This window comes from Armigeres subalbatus, chromosome 2, assembly GCF_024139115.2.
Source record: "Armigeres subalbatus isolate Guangzhou_Male chromosome 2, GZ_Asu_2, whole genome shotgun sequence".
NCBI classification, from domain to species: Eukaryota; Metazoa; Arthropoda; class Insecta; order Diptera; family Culicidae; genus Armigeres; species Armigeres subalbatus.
This window is the reverse complement of record NC_085140.1, coordinates 62,716,065-62,734,060: the sequence shown is the minus strand read 5'-3', so window position 1 is coordinate 62,734,060 and position 17,996 is coordinate 62,716,065. Positions and strand designations below refer to the sequence as shown.

Genomic DNA, 17,996 nt, shown 5'->3' with positions numbered 1-17,996 from the left:
TCGAGTTACAAATTTTGTTAAATTAATTTGATCGAAAACACATACGACCTTTAAATGATGAAAATATATACACTGAAAAAATCACTATAATAAAGAATGAAAAAAAATTCGACTTTTTATAAATTACTCGAGATACGAATTTTTCTTAAATTAGTGGAAACTCGCCATTCTGCTGATGCTGTGCCGAGAATTTATGAAAAATTTCATCCCAATTAAAGACGATCATCATGTTATAAATTCGTTATTTACGTGTCATTCTGCATGGGATCCGTGTATTGCAGATTTATTATGATACCTACGATGCCCCAAGCTATCTTTGAGTTAAGATTCTGGAAGGTATATATTGTGCCTTGCAACAAAATGACAACTTTCCAAGGCTCTCATAGAAGTGAAAAATTTCTCCGCAGTACAAAAAGCACGTGCTATCCAAGCATTCGTGGCGGTTTTTTTTTTAAATATCGAAGTAGCTTTTTTTCTGGAGGTATGTTTTTCTTAGGCGCTTTTTTTTCTTTGCGACCAAAAATTACCGGAAGAGTAGATTTTTTTTATGAGCGGTACAGTATGGTCAACGAAGTAATTTTTAAAGTTTTAACTGTTGAATGTCAATGCTCTGAAAAACTCCGATGTGAATATGTAGGGGAGGTGGTTCGGTTGTGGGCACCCCCATGTATCTTTTGACAGAAAGCAGATGCTGGTATTCTGACAACTGTCTTTTGTTTGCTACAATAACAGCACTACCGTTTTTTTTGTTTTGAAAAATGTATTGAAGGTAGCCACTTTCCTTCGATTGGGATTCGGCCCCATGACCCTCAGTACGCTAGACTTGTGTATTTTAACCAACTAAGCTACGAAGAAGCTCCGTCTGCTTTCGCAACTTAGCGGCTGATGAATGAGTACGAGATTCCCAAATCGGACGCACAGTCGAAGCACTCACAAGCATTGGTTTGGGAAAAAAATTGTGAGTGCGCTTCGACTATGCGACCGATCTGTGAAACTCGGACTCATTCAGTAGCCGCTAAGTTGAGAAGGCCGGCGGAGGCCCCTCGTAGCTTAGTTAGTTGGCAACCTTTAAGTTCAGATCTTGATATTCTAAATAATCAACAGTTCAAACTTTTTAGTTGAAATCTTCCTTAGCGACGTTACTTGTAGTTTGAGGGCAAAATAATTGCCAATTTTTTGGTAGTTTTTTTTTTTGGGTTTTCTAGAACAAACTACTTGATTTCACTTAGTCAGCTTAAAGAACAAAACATTTGGGGACGATTTTAAGCTCAACTCAAAATCGACAAAAATGCAAATGTTACAAATATGCGTTCATGGGCAGTTAACTCCTCTGCATTCTTATGAGTATAAATAGTTCATCATCATCATCACGCCATTATAAACAATCACAATATTGTGGTGTTGAAAAAATCCATATTGAATCGATTATTATTAACGGTTCGGGAGATAACGGGTTCATTGATCAATTTTGCTGTATTGATATGGTAGATCAAAAATATAGGTTATCAGTCAAATCACATTCAAATCATTCAACACACAAATTTCAAACATGTTCGTATTTCTCAGCTCCCATAATTCTATAAGCTTTCTGTGCGTTGATGACATATTAAAAGTCTTATCTTTTGGCGCAATTTGGTGAGGATTGGGGTTGCCTTAAAGACGATTTATGTTTATATGGCAATTTGCAATGAAAAAAAAACCTTCCATATTGCAATAAATCAAATATACTGAAGCTTTTCGAAGGATTGCAATTTAGCGTATACGTCGCTCTACCAGATTACGGTAGTGTAGTATCAATTGTAAACGCAATACATACTTTCAAAATTCGATTGAATCCTGTAAAACAAAATAATTATTATCTAGCAATACATTACTTATTTAATCAAGACAAAGTACCACGCTGCTCCATTATTATTTAAACTTCCTAGTTTCGCTCCACCATGTATAATCCAACGCAGTTAGTGGTGCGATGGTAATTTAAGAGAACATGGGTCCATCAGGGGAAGATGTTCTATAACGCCTCCCCTAGGGTGAAAACACAACGCCAAGATTCATTAATAATTAGTGTGTTTGAGATGGATGTTTTGGCTATTATCAATTAGATCATGTACTACGAAAAAATATTGAAAGACACATAAAAAGGTTGTCTGTGTATGTATCATACAACAATGCTTTTTTCACTTCATCTGTACTAAATTGATTGTTGTTGGTATTTTTTTAGGAAGCTTCGACGAACGGGCCTTTTGGTTCCATGAGTTTTCCTCTAAAAGGACATATCCACTTGAGATTTGGCTGTTCTGTGGTATTTTGTTCACAAAAAGAAAACGGAAATCATTTCATATCAGTTCATACGTACATTTGTTGAAGGATATCCACAGTTATGAGGTTGAGGGATATTCGATACTATTTAATATTAATTAAATCCTCTAACCGAAAGTTTGGACAGAAAAATAAGTAATTTTTTATTTGGCTCTTGGTGCGATTTGGCAGCACCTCGGCCATTTATAGTACCTACACCAGCTTGCTGTGTTTTCAATTGATAAAAAGAGTAAAAAAATCCAACAAAATAGTTTTTATGATGTATGGAATAGTTTGAACAATTATTTTCGTATTTAAAAAAACAAAATGCAGCCGATTACTTAAGGCTATCAATTGAACTGAAGTTTGCAACATTTCTTATAAAGCTGAGATTGATATAGGGAGTTCACAAGAGCAAGAGTGTATTTTAGCACATTCCCCCAACCAACCACACCGATAACAAACGGCTCCATATTGGTAGCGCACAGCCGTTGCGGATCACAAACGTGCAAACCCGCAGAACATTTTGGCCTCCGCGCCGAACAACCGCAAAAATACATTTTCCGAAACGCGAACGGATAATGATCATTAATTGCACTCTAAATAAACGCAGTTTATTAGCCATTAAATCAACACAATTCATCGCATCGGATGTCCGCGGGGCAGTATGCTGCTTCTCATGCCTCTACACACATCCATAGAGGTCTAGCTGGGCGAACGCCTCGCTGAATTATGTTCTGTAATACGCTTTGCGTGCGCCCGAAACCGGGAGGGGTGGATTTAGCACAAATATCGGAACCACGATGATAATGACCTTATAGTATACTGATGGGAAGATGCAGTAGTTCCACTCGAATATAATGGTCTAAAATAAATGTGATTCTATACTGTTGTGGAACAGTGTGGTGGCGGGTGTCATGTGACAAAAGGCAGGAGTATATTGGTTGATGTCATCTGTAGATAATATTAAATTCGGGTTGGAACAAAAACACATGATGGAATGAGGGATCGATGACTATGACGCAACGCAGGGGACATCGTAATTGAAGTTATTCGGTGGTTTTATTTTCAGATCATTTGCAGGGGATTAGAGTTACCTATCGCGTATGTGTGTCCTTTGATATATGCCTTTGATTGTGATTATAAATGTCCATAATGAGTATGGTGTTGGAACTGTAACAGCTATTGTAATTATTGTTGATTGGAATCGGTTGGTTGGAATAAAGCAAATAAGGACAAGTATCATGTGCCGATATGTTTTTCCGGTATTTGTGTTGACTTTCATAGAGTTGATCATAATAACATTATTTCGTCGTTCGCACATACATATGCAGATAGATACACAATGGAGCTTATATTAGTTTCCTTTAATAAAGAACCAGTGATTCTAATGTTGAATGATAAACGAGACTTTCTCAGGACACACTCAGAGTTTATTTTTTTGTCAGCTAAAGAGACATAATATATTTCTATGAGACATATACTGCCGCTAACCGCAAGTCAGACTTATCTGTATATGGCCGCCATATCCAGATAAGTCTGACTTGCGGTTAGCGGCAGTATACATGTACATATTTGTATGATATATCGTTGCATTATGTTTCACTACACTAAACACAGTATCACAGTACATTGAATGAACTAAAAGTATTGTATGATTTTCGATAATATGTTGATGTATGCTATATTATTTATACGGATACGCAAATGAAACATTAGGAGAAACTAGAGCTGCTATCTGACACACATATAACCAAAAAGAGGAAAATATCACTAATGTAATCAATAACCAAAGATATCGACACTGAAAGATATAGCTTTTTGTTCAATTTACTTAAAATGTGAATTCCAAAACCAAAATTTCCTAGCCCTTTGCAAATCGTATGTACGTACTTATAAAGATACTGACATGTTGCAAAATATTTATGGAAAAAATATGATGACAAAACTATCTTTTAAACGATCCGTGGAGAAAGTGCGGACGCGGAGCTCTATCGAAAGCAATCGATTGATATGAAAATCATTTTTGTTTGAGAAAAAAGCACCATAACTGTTCATTAAAGCGACATAGAAATATTGAAGACTGAATAACGGCAACTCTTTTTAGTGCAAAATAGCCGCTTTAATCCTATCTCATCAAAATAGATAATTGTTATTATAATCACGTTTATTTTCATATATTTCTTGATTTCACTTATATTTGTCATTTTAGGTGTTCTTCATCTTTGGATTTGTATATATGCTTTGTCATACTTTTCTATTTGTCTATTAACGGCGATATTTCGGTTTAAATAATAAAACTACAATTAATCATCATTTTGGATATTTACAAAATAATTTAAAAAAATCCTAATTTGGGACTAATTTGAGATCTGATTTCATTGGCATTTCGGAATCTCACCTTTACACATGGGTTCAGCAGATCCACCAAATAAGTATCCGCTTCTTTCCTAGTTAATCAGCGCTCTGGAGCTTGGAGATTCATGTCGTCGGCATCGAAACCAGCCTAAGATTGAGTTACGTTTTTATAATTTACTCCATTGACTTCATCCAAAAGGTGCAAAAGATGGGTCATCTTTAAGCAAATTATAGTTGTTCCATACTCTTCCGACCATCACTGATAAGTATTAACAAGAATAGTAAGAACTAGAGCACAGTGTGGTAGATCTTACTTCGTAATGCATCACGAAAATGTGTCAACCCAGCATTACAGGCTCCGTTAACTGCCTGGCCATTCATCCCCATCGGCGCGAGTTGCTTGACACCTTGGAATTCGGTACGTCATATTGTCAGCTTCAGTGTTGTACCGAGCCTGGCGATATGACCGTATTTACACCGTTACGCATTACTTATGAGTAGGATCCATATCCCAGCGTAACGGGCCGAAAACCACCTTACTGAAATTATGTTTTTAGCATAAACGCTTTTTAAAGAAAATGTACCATGCGTCTCCATATCCTCGCATGCCTTAATGATATGTCTGACGTCTATGTACATTTGCGTGCTGTGGAGTGTGAGTTCGATTCCTGACCTAGTGAGGAGAAAACTTTTCGCATAGTGGAAAATTCCCCACTGGTTCACTGGGTGTTGTTCAAATGTCCTGTCCGTTTTTTAATGCTAGGTATTCAGCTTGTGCGAGCTCTGATCATTGGGTTGCTGCAGGCAATGTTTCATTAACGCTTCCATACGATCGGCGACATAATCGCAGTCGCCGTGCGTCGCGTCGCATGTATTTGAGAGAACCTTAATGCTTAATGACATAAAACGTAAGAAATGTCAAATGACGAACATGGCAGCGTCATCGACAAAGTTCTTCAATTTGCTACAACTTTTGTAAAAGCACAAACGATTCACAAGTAAAAAAAAAATCTCTTATTTTTCGAGGGATTTATTATTAACTTGAATTCCTCAAAGAAGTGCATAATTTGACTGATAAAATGTATGGAAGACACCATTACGCATAATTGATATAAAATAAATCAAATGCGCTAAAACGCGATTTCAGCCACCGTGCATCTGTTCAATTACCCTAGGCGTGAAACAGTCTTAAGATGATAGCCTATTTTTCTGTCAATAAACGCTTTGGCGTTTACGATAACTGAGTACATAAATATTAACAGTATTTATTAGCGAAAAAAGTCTGTTTCCAATGGAAAATATGGAATTTTTTAGAAATCTCTCGGAGGTGAGCCAGCCAAGGGCTGAAAGCCTCCTTAATAAAGATACAAAAAAATCTTTTTGGGATGTCAGACGAATTTTAGGAATCTTCGAAGTGATTTCCTTGACATTTCATTCTAATATTTTACATTGGTAATTTCTTGGAAGTCCCAGATTTTTCTTTAAATAAAAATTTCGAAGAATTTTACGCGGAATTCCCAAACATTTCCATTGGTTTTCCGAAGAAACCTCAATCATCGTCCTGTGGAAGTTACAAAGAACTTCCTAATGAAATTTCGAAATGCTTAGGACACCTGAAAAGTTTTTGTTGGGCATTACGAGGAATTCAACTTTCCTTGGGAATTCTAAAGAATTTTCCGTGAAAATTAGAAAACATCTCTTCGGTTTAATTAAAAACTCCCGTGGAAATCCAAATGAATTTCCATTCGCTTTTCAGAATTTGCTTGAAGATTGGAAAGAAGTTCCCGATCAAATTGACAATAGATCTATCAAGAAGGTCAAGAAATTCAAGACAAAACTTTCGTGGAGACCTCCAGAAAAGTCTGGAATTCCTGGATCCTTCGGCAATCCGGTGAGTTCCGCCACCCGGCGACTGATATTGTACATCGCGCCATCCAATACGAGGCACGTTACCCGTTGGCTAAGGAACCTTCGCAGCAAGACACATCGACAAAATCGTCAATACCAGTTTACAATCCCGCCAGATACGCCATCCGACCGGCCACGTCATCCGTCGTCCGATCGAGTAAGTCAAGTTACCAAACCTATCGACCCATCCGGAATTCTACGTCTGCGGGAGAGAGTTCTTCGAGTTTTGTTGTGCCAACACGCACCGTCGCGTTGCAATCCGTTGGCTGAACTACCAAGCCAATTGCACCCCGTCGGCTAATTCATCCAGCCGTTACCCCTCTTCCCTATTGGAAATTCGCTCACGCAATCGACCAGCGATTTGGCTTTTTAGGAATTCTGCCATTGTCACTTACCATAGTAATCGTAAAAAAAATTAGATCTAATCTAACCTCCAACTGGAACTCGATTACTAAAAGAGGCCTTGCATGCCCACCCCGTTGGCTGCCGTTGGATATAAGGCAGAATGGTTTAAGGCGGTTCCTCTTTTGAGACCTGTCGAACATTCTTCGAGGGCAAGAAGCCCTATATCAGAAACGCTATTAATAAATAGAGTGGAAAAAAGTAGGGATTTCAAAAATTTCTAATAGATTAATTTTTGCATTCAACTGATAAATTAATTGAATTGAAAGACAACCAATGTCAGTGCGTTGCATAAAAAAGAAAAAGCCCAGGTCGGCGGTTTTTCTGTCTCGCCATTCCAACTAGCATCTTCATTGTCGGTTGGGTTGAGCAGCCTTCTTTGCACCTTACGATTATTAAAAATTTTCAGGTCAAGGAAGAAAGATTCGTTGTCAAACTCCAAAAGGAAAAACCGCAGGGAAACGGAAACGGCCTCGTGTCACGGAAAGGGATCGTACACTAATTACGTAAGCATTTTTCTGGGTTTTCCACCTCCTCCCCTTGTAAGATGTCTTCCATTATTCCCCCCTAAGTGCTTACGTAATATATGTACGGCCTCAGAGGGCGGCGTCTAATTCTGTCGTAAGACCCAGTCTCTGGTATCATATTAAAGACGTGCACGTCCACGGTTCGGCGACGATTTGTAGAAACAATTCCCAATACGTATTTTGTGTTTTATATTATTTTTACTCACTTATGTTGCCGGACTTGTTGTGCGTATTCGTGAACGATTTTTGTTATGTGATTCGACAGTGTTTCAATCTTAGAAGTTTTGGAGGCTTGATTTCATTTTTAGGATATCTACTCAACGAATATTTCTTCGAACCAGCCCTTCATAAAATTTATCAAATCTACAATAAATCAGACACCTGAGAACAAATTATAATTTCTTCAACTTTTTTTTGCAAATTTTGTGTATGGGTGATTAACGAGGTATCAAGCGTCCCCATATTGACTTTAAATTACTTTAAATTTGAATATCCCGACATTTTTATCAGTTCAGATCATTTTGTATATGTGTGGCTTTGTGCTGTGAAAACATTATAGCCTTTGAAAGAGAAGTTATTCAAATTTTGCGTGGCCATAAAATAGATCTCTAGGGGTGTTCGAACACAGAAACCGCCCTGTAAAATAAGTACGTTTGTCAATACACAAAGTAAGTCACTATCTAATGATCATTTGCACGTTCTATTATGTATCGAATGAAATTAAATTTTACATGTTAGCGAAGTTCGATTTGTTTCAATTTAAAAATTTCAATTTTATAAAGCAACAAGTTTAATTGAAAGTTGCGTTTATTAGCATGTTTTAAATGTGTGCATAAAAATATGTACAATTGGAATCAAACATATTTTTATCTGTGTTAGCTCTTGTCAAGGTTCTTACCGAAATGACATTCTTGCACTGGTAGATTCAAACATCATATATACTTCCTATTTTATAAAAATTACTAACTGATTCTCTTAGGGAAAATTACCATAACAGTTTAATATATGGAGGATATTTATTATTGTACTGCAATGGAAAAAATAAACAAAAACCCTTCATATGTATTCGGTTTCAACGATTTGGGGGTTGATTCCACGAAACCAGTACGCTAGACAGGTGCTTGTCCCACTCTTTCACATGTTGTGCATATGCATAAATCGAGTTTCAGACATAGTAATTTTTAAAAACTTGACTAACTATGTATAACATACTCAAATGTAATTAATATTTCATTGCCAATTACATAATTAATATTTTCATTGGATTTCATATTTTTTGGATCTCCTTTAACCAGTTCATACAATTAGAAACGAAACAGAGTGTTCTAAAGATCCGGCAATCAACGGAACGGTTTAGGGTCATTTGGCCGAATGCCGTTTGGCCGAATGTCGTTTGGCCGAATGCCATTTGGCCGAAAAGGTCATTTGGCCGAATGCCGTTTGGCCGAATAGTTGAAATACGTTTTCTTAATAAGTGTGTGAAGGAAGAAGGAAGAAGGAAGAAGAAAGATGGGAGAAGGAGGAAGAGAGAAGGAAGAAGGAAGAAGGAAGAATGAAGAAGGAAAAAAGAAGAAGGAAGAAGAAAGAATGAAGAAAGAAGAAAGAAAAATGAAGGAAGAAGGTAGAAGATAGAAGTAAGAAGGAAGAAGGAAGAAGAAGAAAGAAGAAGGGAGAAGGAAGAAGGGAGAAGGGAGAAGGAAGAAGGGAGCAGGAAGAAGGGAGAAGGAAGAAGGGAGCTAGGAAGAAGGGAGAGTGAAGAAGGAAGAAGGAGAAGGGAGAAGAAGGAAGAAGTAAGAAGGAAGAAGGATGAAGCAACAAAGAAGAAGGAAGAAAGAAGAAGGAAGAAATAAGAAGGAAGAAGGATGAAGCAATAAGAAAGAAGGAAGAAGGAAGATGGAAGGAAGAAGGAAGAAGATAGAAGGAAGAAGGAACAAGGAAGATGGAAGAAGGAAGAAGGAAAAAGAAAAAATGAAGAAGGAAGAAGGAAGTAGGAAGAAGTTCTCTTTTCTCTTTCCACTTTTTACTTCTCACTTCCTACTTCTCATTACTCAATTCTTATTACTATTATTTTTTAACTAATCGGCCAAACGGCATTCGGCCAAATGACCCGTTCAGCCAAACGGCATTCGGCCAAATGGCCTGACACCAACGGAACACAAGGAAGGTGACCATACCGACAAGGCATTCGAGTATTTTAAAAAGTATTAGAATAAACCCTCTAGTAATAAATAATGGAGACTGGGAGGATAAGAACATAGCTTTGATGAAGGTTTATTCCAGGTATTTTTTAAAAAATACTTTATTAAATTGCTTTTTCCAGAATCTATTTAGAGATCATCAATGATTCCAGGTAATAAATCCCGGACGTAGCTCTTGATAAAATGGCGGTCCAGATCTACGATCAGGATCAATAGTTTTCGACACAGATGGTTCTAAGCTGAACAATCAAGAAGAAGCCAGGGTGTTGGGGCCACTGTGTTCAAATCCAAGCTATTTTGGAATGCTCTCACGCAACCTCGACCTCGATGCAAATACAGGCCTTAAGGTCTGAAGGAAGCTCTCTCGCGGTAGAGCGCTATTTTCGTACTAAAATGTCTATAACTCGGAATTGGGAACGAATTTCGCTTATCCCAACTGACAATCTCTTTGACATTTATCAAGGAATGTTCCTACAAAATTTCATGGACCTACTATTTCCCAAAGTTGAATTAAGCTCTAAATACTGAATTCCTTCGGAAGTTCCTCCAGGAATTCCTTCGGAAGTTCCTCCAGGAATTCCTTCGGAAGTTCCTCCAGGAATTCCTTCGGAAGTTCCTCCAGGAATTCCTTCGGAAGTTCCTCCAGAAATTCCTGGAGGAACTTCCGGAGGAACTTCCGAAGGAATTCCTGGTGTAACTTCCGAAGGAATTCCTGGAGAAACTTCCGAAGGAATTCCTGGAGCAACTTCCGAAGGAATTCCTGGAGAAACTTCCGAAGGAATTCTTGGAGAAACTTCCAAAGGAATTTCTGGATAAACTTCCGAAGGAATTTCTGCAGTAACTTCCGGAAGAATTTCTGGAGGATCTTCCCTAAGAATTTCTGGAGGAACTTCGGAAGGAAGTCCTGGAAGAATTTCTGAAGGAATTCCTGGAAGAACTTCCGAAGGAATTTCTGCAGTAACTTTCTAAAGAATTCCTGGAGGAACTTCCGAAGGAATTCCTGGAGAAACTTCCGAAGGAACTCCTGGAGAAACTTCCGAAGGAATTCCTGGAGAAACTTCCGAAGGAATTTCTGGAGAAACTTCCGGAGGAATTCCTGGAGAAAATTCTGAAGGAATTTCTGGAGGAACTTCCGAAGGAATTCCTGGAGGAACTTCTGGAGGAATTCTGCATTAACTTCCGAAAGAATTTCTGGAGGATCTTCCGAAAGAATTTCTGGATAAACTTGCGGAGAAATTCCTGGAGAAACTTACAAAGAAATTCCTGGAGGTACTTCCGGAGGAATTCCTGGAGGAACTTCCGGAGGAATTCCTGGAGGAACTTCCGGAGGAATTTTTGGCGGAACTTCCGGAGGAATTCCTGGAGGAACTTCCGGAGAAATTCCTGGAGGAACTTCCGGAGGAATTCCTGGAGGAACTTCCGGAGGAATTTTTGGCGGAACTTCCGGAGAAATTCCTGGAGAAACTTACAAAGGAATTCCTGGAGGAACTTCCGGAGGAACTTCCTGCAGGAACTTCCGGAGGAATTCCTGGAGGAACTTCCGAAGGAATTCCTGGACGAACTTCCGGAGGAATTCCTGGAGGAACCAGGAATTACGGAAGAATTCCTGGAGGAACTTCCGGAAGAATTCCTGGAGGAACTTCCGGAAAAATTCCTGGAGGAACTTCCGGAGGAATTCCTGGAGGAACTTCCGGAGGAATTCCTGGAGGAACTTCCGGAGGAATTCCTGGAGGAACTTCCGGAGGAATTCCTGGAGGAACTTCCGGAGGAATTCCTGGAGGAACTTCCGAAGGAATTCCTGGAGGAACTTCCGGAGGAATTCCTGGAGGAACTTCCGGAGGAATTTCTTGGCGAACTTCCGGAGGAATTCCTGGACGAACTTCCGGAGGAATTCCTGAAGGAACTTCCGGAGGAATTCCTGAAGGAACTTCCGGAGGAATTCCTGGAGGAACTTCTGGAGGAATTCCTGGAGGAACTTCCGGAGGAATTCCTGGAGGAACTTCCGGAGGAATTCCTGGAGGAACTTCCGGAGGAATTCCTGGAGCAACTTCCGGAGGAATTCCTGGAGCAACTTCCGGAGAACTTCCTGGACGAACTTCCGGAGGAACTTCCGGAGGAATTCCTGGAGGAACTTCCGGAGGAATTCCTGGAGGAACTTACTTTATTTTTCTTCTTAGTCTTATCTATCTTATTTGTCTTATTTGTTTAACTTGTATTATTTGTCTTATTTGCCTTATTTGCTTTATTTGTCTTATTTGTCTTATTTGCCTTATTTGTTTTTTTTGTGTCTTATTTGTCTTATTTTTCTTATTTGTCTTATTTGTCTTATTTGTCTCACTTACACCGGCACCACTGTTATCACTCGAATACTTTCCAAAGCTTGTGTGGAAACCTTGTACAGAAATCCTCCCACGATATTTTCTAATGTTTTTCTAGAAACGGCTCATGTTTTCATTTTCCAAAACCAGCTGGAGTTTGTTTATTTTGATTTCCTCATTGCGTGATTGGTCAACGATGCTGCTGTTCTCTCGCCGAACCACTGCATGAGTGATAAATTTCTTCCCCATTGTTGCCAATTCCTTTTGTCGTTTACGGCAAATTCTCAAGCAATTGTAAACTGAATAATGATTAAACAGCGCCGTAGCGTGCGGTTGGCGGGGTTGGCCCCCGCCAAGGGCGCCAGCCCTTAGGGGGCGCTGAAATCAAGAATAGCGACATGAGAAATAAAACTCTGCATTGGTTAAGGAGCAAATCATAATCGTCTGCAAAGTCTAATAGTGGAGATATTTTAAGTAGTCTATGTAGCTCTAATATCTCTTCATTCTCACTTTAATATGTTGAATGGTTTGGTTTTAGTTTTGACAGCTATTCCGGTTTTCTAGGACTTCCGAAACCACTAACAAGTTGAATAAAAAAAAATCTGAAAATCTCATGTCAAAAACTTATTTGAACAGCGTGAAGTTTGATTCCCAAATTGCGCGGATTGGATTATTTTCTATTTTGTCACTATTACGGTCACCAGTAACGCCGTGAGTTGATGGGACAAGTAGGACCTGTCCTACACATGACTTTTCCTGGGTGAGAGAGTCAAAGCATTGTCTTATGAAGTCAATGGCTGGTAAGAATTTGTGTGTTAGCAAAAGGTAACTTTAAAGTTAATCAGAGTCAAAACAATAATCATACAGGTTTATGGGGGGTCCCGTAGCGTAGTTGGCTACACGTTCGCCTCATAAGCGAATGGTCATGGGTTCGATTCCCAGCCCCTCCACCAAACCTTGTCAGTCGCCAGAAGCGCAGTCCATACGGTGGCGTTTTGGGGAACGCGCCTCACCGACACGGCTGCCTGATGACGACTGACAAACCTGTTCTTCTCGGAGGCATTCCTCCAACGTGCTTCGATTAATGGCAACCGATGATATGGACTGGAAACGACAACAATAACGAATTATGGATATCTAAAAATATATTCTGTGTGGACTCTGTACAGCAGAGTACCACAGTAGATCACGGCACAGTAGCGGTTAAGAACACAGAGTGCCTACCAAATAAATATACGAACAAAAAAAAATCATACAGGTTTCTGGAATCCAAAAGCAATACCTAGTCTACTGATTATTCTTTAGGACTTCAGACAATTTATAATTCCGGAAGCGCTCGAAGATGTCTAAACTTTACTTCTTAGACTCTAAATGTTTTCCATGGGTAAGATAGAAGTTGATGGAATCTGCAAATGCGATTAATTATTTTTTTCAGAAGTTATGATAAATATAAGCATGAATAATAAAATTATAAGAAGCCTGCAAACCTCCACGGATTTATTGAAATCTGAGGAACTAGAAACATCCCAAAGCCCGTTCGTAATATGGTAAAGGATGCTGATCTCCTAGAAGACAGTCGTACAATTTTTTTGTTGTTTGCTTTTAATCGCTAGATCCATAATCATTTCTGAAAAATAGTTTGAAATCTCGACTATTGGAGAGTGCTTTGCTTCTGTCTAAGGAGAAAGTGATTAATACAATAGTCTGAGCTTGTAACACGTACGAATTCATGCGAATCGCGGTATTTTCAGTATTTTCATCGCTGCCATTTTAATACCAAAGCTGTTGTCCAAATCGACATCTTCTATTTGCTCTATTCACGACTCGGAACGTGGATGCTCCTCTGACGGCCACCAAGGGATTGTATCTGAGGCAGACCAAATTATGAAGGCCCTTTTGTTATAATGACTTATACTCGGTAAATATAAATATAAGATAAATTTGCTTATATCATTTAAAAAAAATCCGAGAAAGGATCATAATGGCCGCATTTCACCCAGCAGCATTTTCGATACTAGCAAACCTGAAACTCATACGATTGAGGATATAAAGCGATTGGCATTTATAGTTTATTATTATTTTTTTCGCTGGGGCTTATTATAATTAAACGAGAGTATGTAATTGAAATAATAACATATTTGCAAAACCGTAACATATGCATCGAGGGATTTCGATAACCAAGTATTTTAAATTTTACCCTTTTAGCCTTTGAACAATTTCGGCCACTCAGAATTGGATTATTTTCCCAACAGTGTCTTCAAGCTCCTCACAAAATTGATCTGTTTTTTTATTAGGAGTTGAATTTCATAGACCCAACTAGATTCAAATTACCGACAGACTATCTATTTTGCGACCATCGACCGACATACTCCAGAGTTGGATTTTAGATCTAATATGGCGTAGGCATATGAAAACCCGTTTTGTGACATGAATACTTCAGACATTTGTAGAATTTCAATGGTTTATTAGTATTTGATCAAAGATTACAGAAGTCATAAAGAAAATATACAATTAATTGGGGACGTTGAACCTTTCTTCCTTCAATAAACAGGAGCGGATGAAATTCATGAATGAAGAACTTTCAGTAATTTGAATGATCATTCAGATATTTTTTTTAGAGATTCCATACGTAAATCTAGAAGTTCATACGACTTTATGCAGTTCCTTACGTATTTCACAATAGTTAATAATCATATCTCAAAAATACTTGGGGCTGTAATCCAGATACCACCGAATATTGACTGTTGATTGCAGCATCATAAGTCCACTAAAACTTATCTTACTTACTTTACTTAAATCTAATTTACTCTTTAAATGTGAAATATTGCACATTTTGGTTTCCTTAGTAAGAAAGGGGCGCCCAATCAAGATTTCGCCAAGGGCGCTGGGAATCCACGCTACGGCTCTGTGATTAAATAATTTTGGCGACACTGACAGCGTCATTCTGGCGCGCAGATTTGGGCAATTTTCTCTCTCAGAGAGTGCTACCACATGCTTTTTTAACGGAAAACCCTTCCCTCAGACCTTCAAATGTTTGCATTATTTCCGACACAGTCAAGTCGCTTTAAATGCCTCTGAAATACGAGAAACTGGCCAAAGTAGGAACACGGCCATAATTGGTACACTTCCCCTATACTAATGTAATATAGTAACTTGGAGTGGACGGAATCACAATTCTAGAAGACACCATCCTCAAAAATGTCCGAATTAAAGGAGAAATAAGCAGAATCGGAAGTGGCCTGAAAACAAACGAAAAAATATGTATTTTCAAGTTCGGGTTCAGTCCGCGATGAAAGCGTACGTGTATCGTTTTCAATGGCACCGGTGACAAACCGAGAGGAATTTCAAGAAATAATTACACACAGGACTTACGCTACTTATCCAAGAAAAGGTATTGACCGTTGGGAAAAATCTTCACCCAGACAAACAGACTATTCGGCTTAAGTTTTCGAATTTATCAGTTTAAACCACAATGACGATTTTGGAAAGATCCTTTATTTTTAATAAAAGTCACCCTTCGGTAGCAGAATCACAAGCGCTCGTCGGATGATGGCATAAATTTGTTTGAATGGATGGAATCACTCACAAAAGCAAAGCTACCACGCCAAACGGCGATGCCTCCGAAACAGTCTATTCTTGCAATCAACAGTTTCTGTTCAGAGTTTTCTTTCACCAATGCGCTTTTCCAATAACTAACTGCAACCAAACGATTGTCGCAACCTTGCGTTGAAATTTCACTTCGTGCTGTTACTGTCCGACGGCCACTCGTTGACTTTTCGCTAAGATACCATCGCCACTGGTGGAGTGGGATCGCTACGGATGCTACCACCAATGCGATGGTTGTCCGTTGAAACCTCCACCAGAACCTTCGTGCTGCTGAGTCCGCTCTGCGTGAAATCTTGTTCGACCACTCTCTAAAGAATCCTGTTCAAAATGGATCGCGCTCATCGGAAAGCAGCCTTCTTGTATTCAATAAAGTAAGCCCGTTAGCCCAGCCCTTTGTTATCTGATATGGATGTGAATATGATGTGCACTCATAATGATTAACAAAGGGGCGGAGCTAATTAATTCATTTGAATCAAAAAAGCTGCTTTCCGGCGCGCGGGAGCCATATTGACCGCGATTCTACAGAGAGCGGTTTCACATGGGAAAGTGAAAATAAAAAGCATCCTGTGAAGTTTTCTCGCGAGATGCTGAATTTGAATATGAGCTGGTCATGATTCAAAATACTTTGTGTTAAAAAGAGTAACAAATTGAATTTGACCTAAAACGAAATTTTCTTCATAGTACAAAACATAATCACTTGGCGTCTGTCGGTCTGAGCGATGGTCAAATTTTCCTCTAAAGTAGCGTCTATATCGAGGTGGCTGTAGTCGGCAGAAAGTGAACTTTTTGCTCAGATTTTTTTCTTGTTTCTGTTAGTAATTGGCAATGCAATATATTTTTTCCGGTCCGTCGTTTGATACAAATGAAGGTTGATCCGAGATTATTTTTCTTCAAAGTGCAAAACTTAGTCGTTTGGCGACGACAGAAAGGTGCCCTTCGGTAGCAGAATCACAAGCCAGCGTTGGAGGAAGATGGGACAATAAGCTGCCACGGCGGTTCCATCGAAACAGGCCATTTTTGCATCAGAAGATCCAATTTTCTTTCTCCTATCCTTTTTCAATAACAAACTGCAACCAAACTCGATGACTTTCGATAGGACGCCACCATTTGGAATACATTTTCAGCATCGCCACTGCATCACGCGGAATCGCAACAGATGACATTTTTGTAATCAAGCCTTCCTTCACATAATGCGTTGGTTTTTCATTGAAAATGCTACCAGTGCCATCGTGCTGCTGTTTCTACACCGATGCGTTCGCTCTGGGTGAAATCTTGTTAGAACTGAGGATTAGATCCAAACCCGCAAGTTGCTTGATTTGATTTGATGCCTGTGCATGCACGGGATTGGTTGTTTTAATTGTTTTTAATTTAGAGAAATTGTTTGCAAATTTTTGATAATAAACAGTTAAAAATCTGTATTTTCAGAACAATATAATTAAGCGTTGACTCATCCTTGATCGAATGGTCCAAACATATTGGAAATACATCGAGAAACGGCTGAGATATTAATGTTCAAAGTCTATCATATTTCCGTGACAGTCTCCGATTTTCGCAATCGCAAAGTGTACCCCAATATAGAAAAGACAGACGTAGTCCTACGTCAAAATGCCATGGGAAATATTCGTATTGCAGCTTAGTTGTTAAAATGTGACTAAACGACATTCGCATAACTGTTTATTTCTGACCGAATGGATGCAATGCAACGTATCAGTGAACGTAAAAACGTAAAAAGAAAGATAAGCTTCAAGTTGGTTCACCTTAGACATTGGTAATGCTAATTAAAACATTGTTTGGAGCAGGCTTTGTTTCAGATTCATTGACTGCTTTTTTGTCATGATTTACAACCAAAAACATACGAAAAACAATCGAAAACAACCGAAAATTGAGAGATTTTGGAATTTTTGGTCTGAGCATACAGGTAGACAAATTCCTTAAAAAGATTTCAATTTCCAAAAATCCAATTGGTTTATATAATACATTTTTTCCATCATTTCTATATCTATGTCAAAGTTCAAAAAAACCTTTTCAAATTATTTAAAAAATTTAAAATTCCCTGTAGATTAGAAAATTATTCAGAGCTTTTTAATGGAATATCTACACTTGTCGTAACACAGGTTAGTACTATCCCTTTTAAGATACATTTACCCAGATAAAGATACATTTTTCGACCTCAACAGTAAGGCCATCTTCAGTGTCCCGTAAGTCAAGTCAAACACGTAGTGTTTTGTGTTTCTTAATGTTGTGGTTCAAATGCGTATCTGTGAAGTTCACTAACTCATCTTAGGAAAAGTCCAGCAACTCATCTATAAAGAAAGCGACTTTCAAATTTAAATTTCGAGCCCCAACTTATAACATTGCCAAAGAAACATAAATGATCAAAT

At 38.6% G+C, this 17,996-nt stretch overlaps 1 protein-coding gene across 16 annotated transcripts in view; it reads right to left on the bottom strand.

Moving 5' to 3' along the window:
* The window catches only part of LOC134208741 (sorbin and SH3 domain-containing protein 1), a 453,188-nt gene that overhangs the window by 268,603 nt on the left and 166,589 nt on the right, over positions 1 to 17,996 (bottom strand). The gene's annotated exons all lie outside the window — the stretch shown is intronic.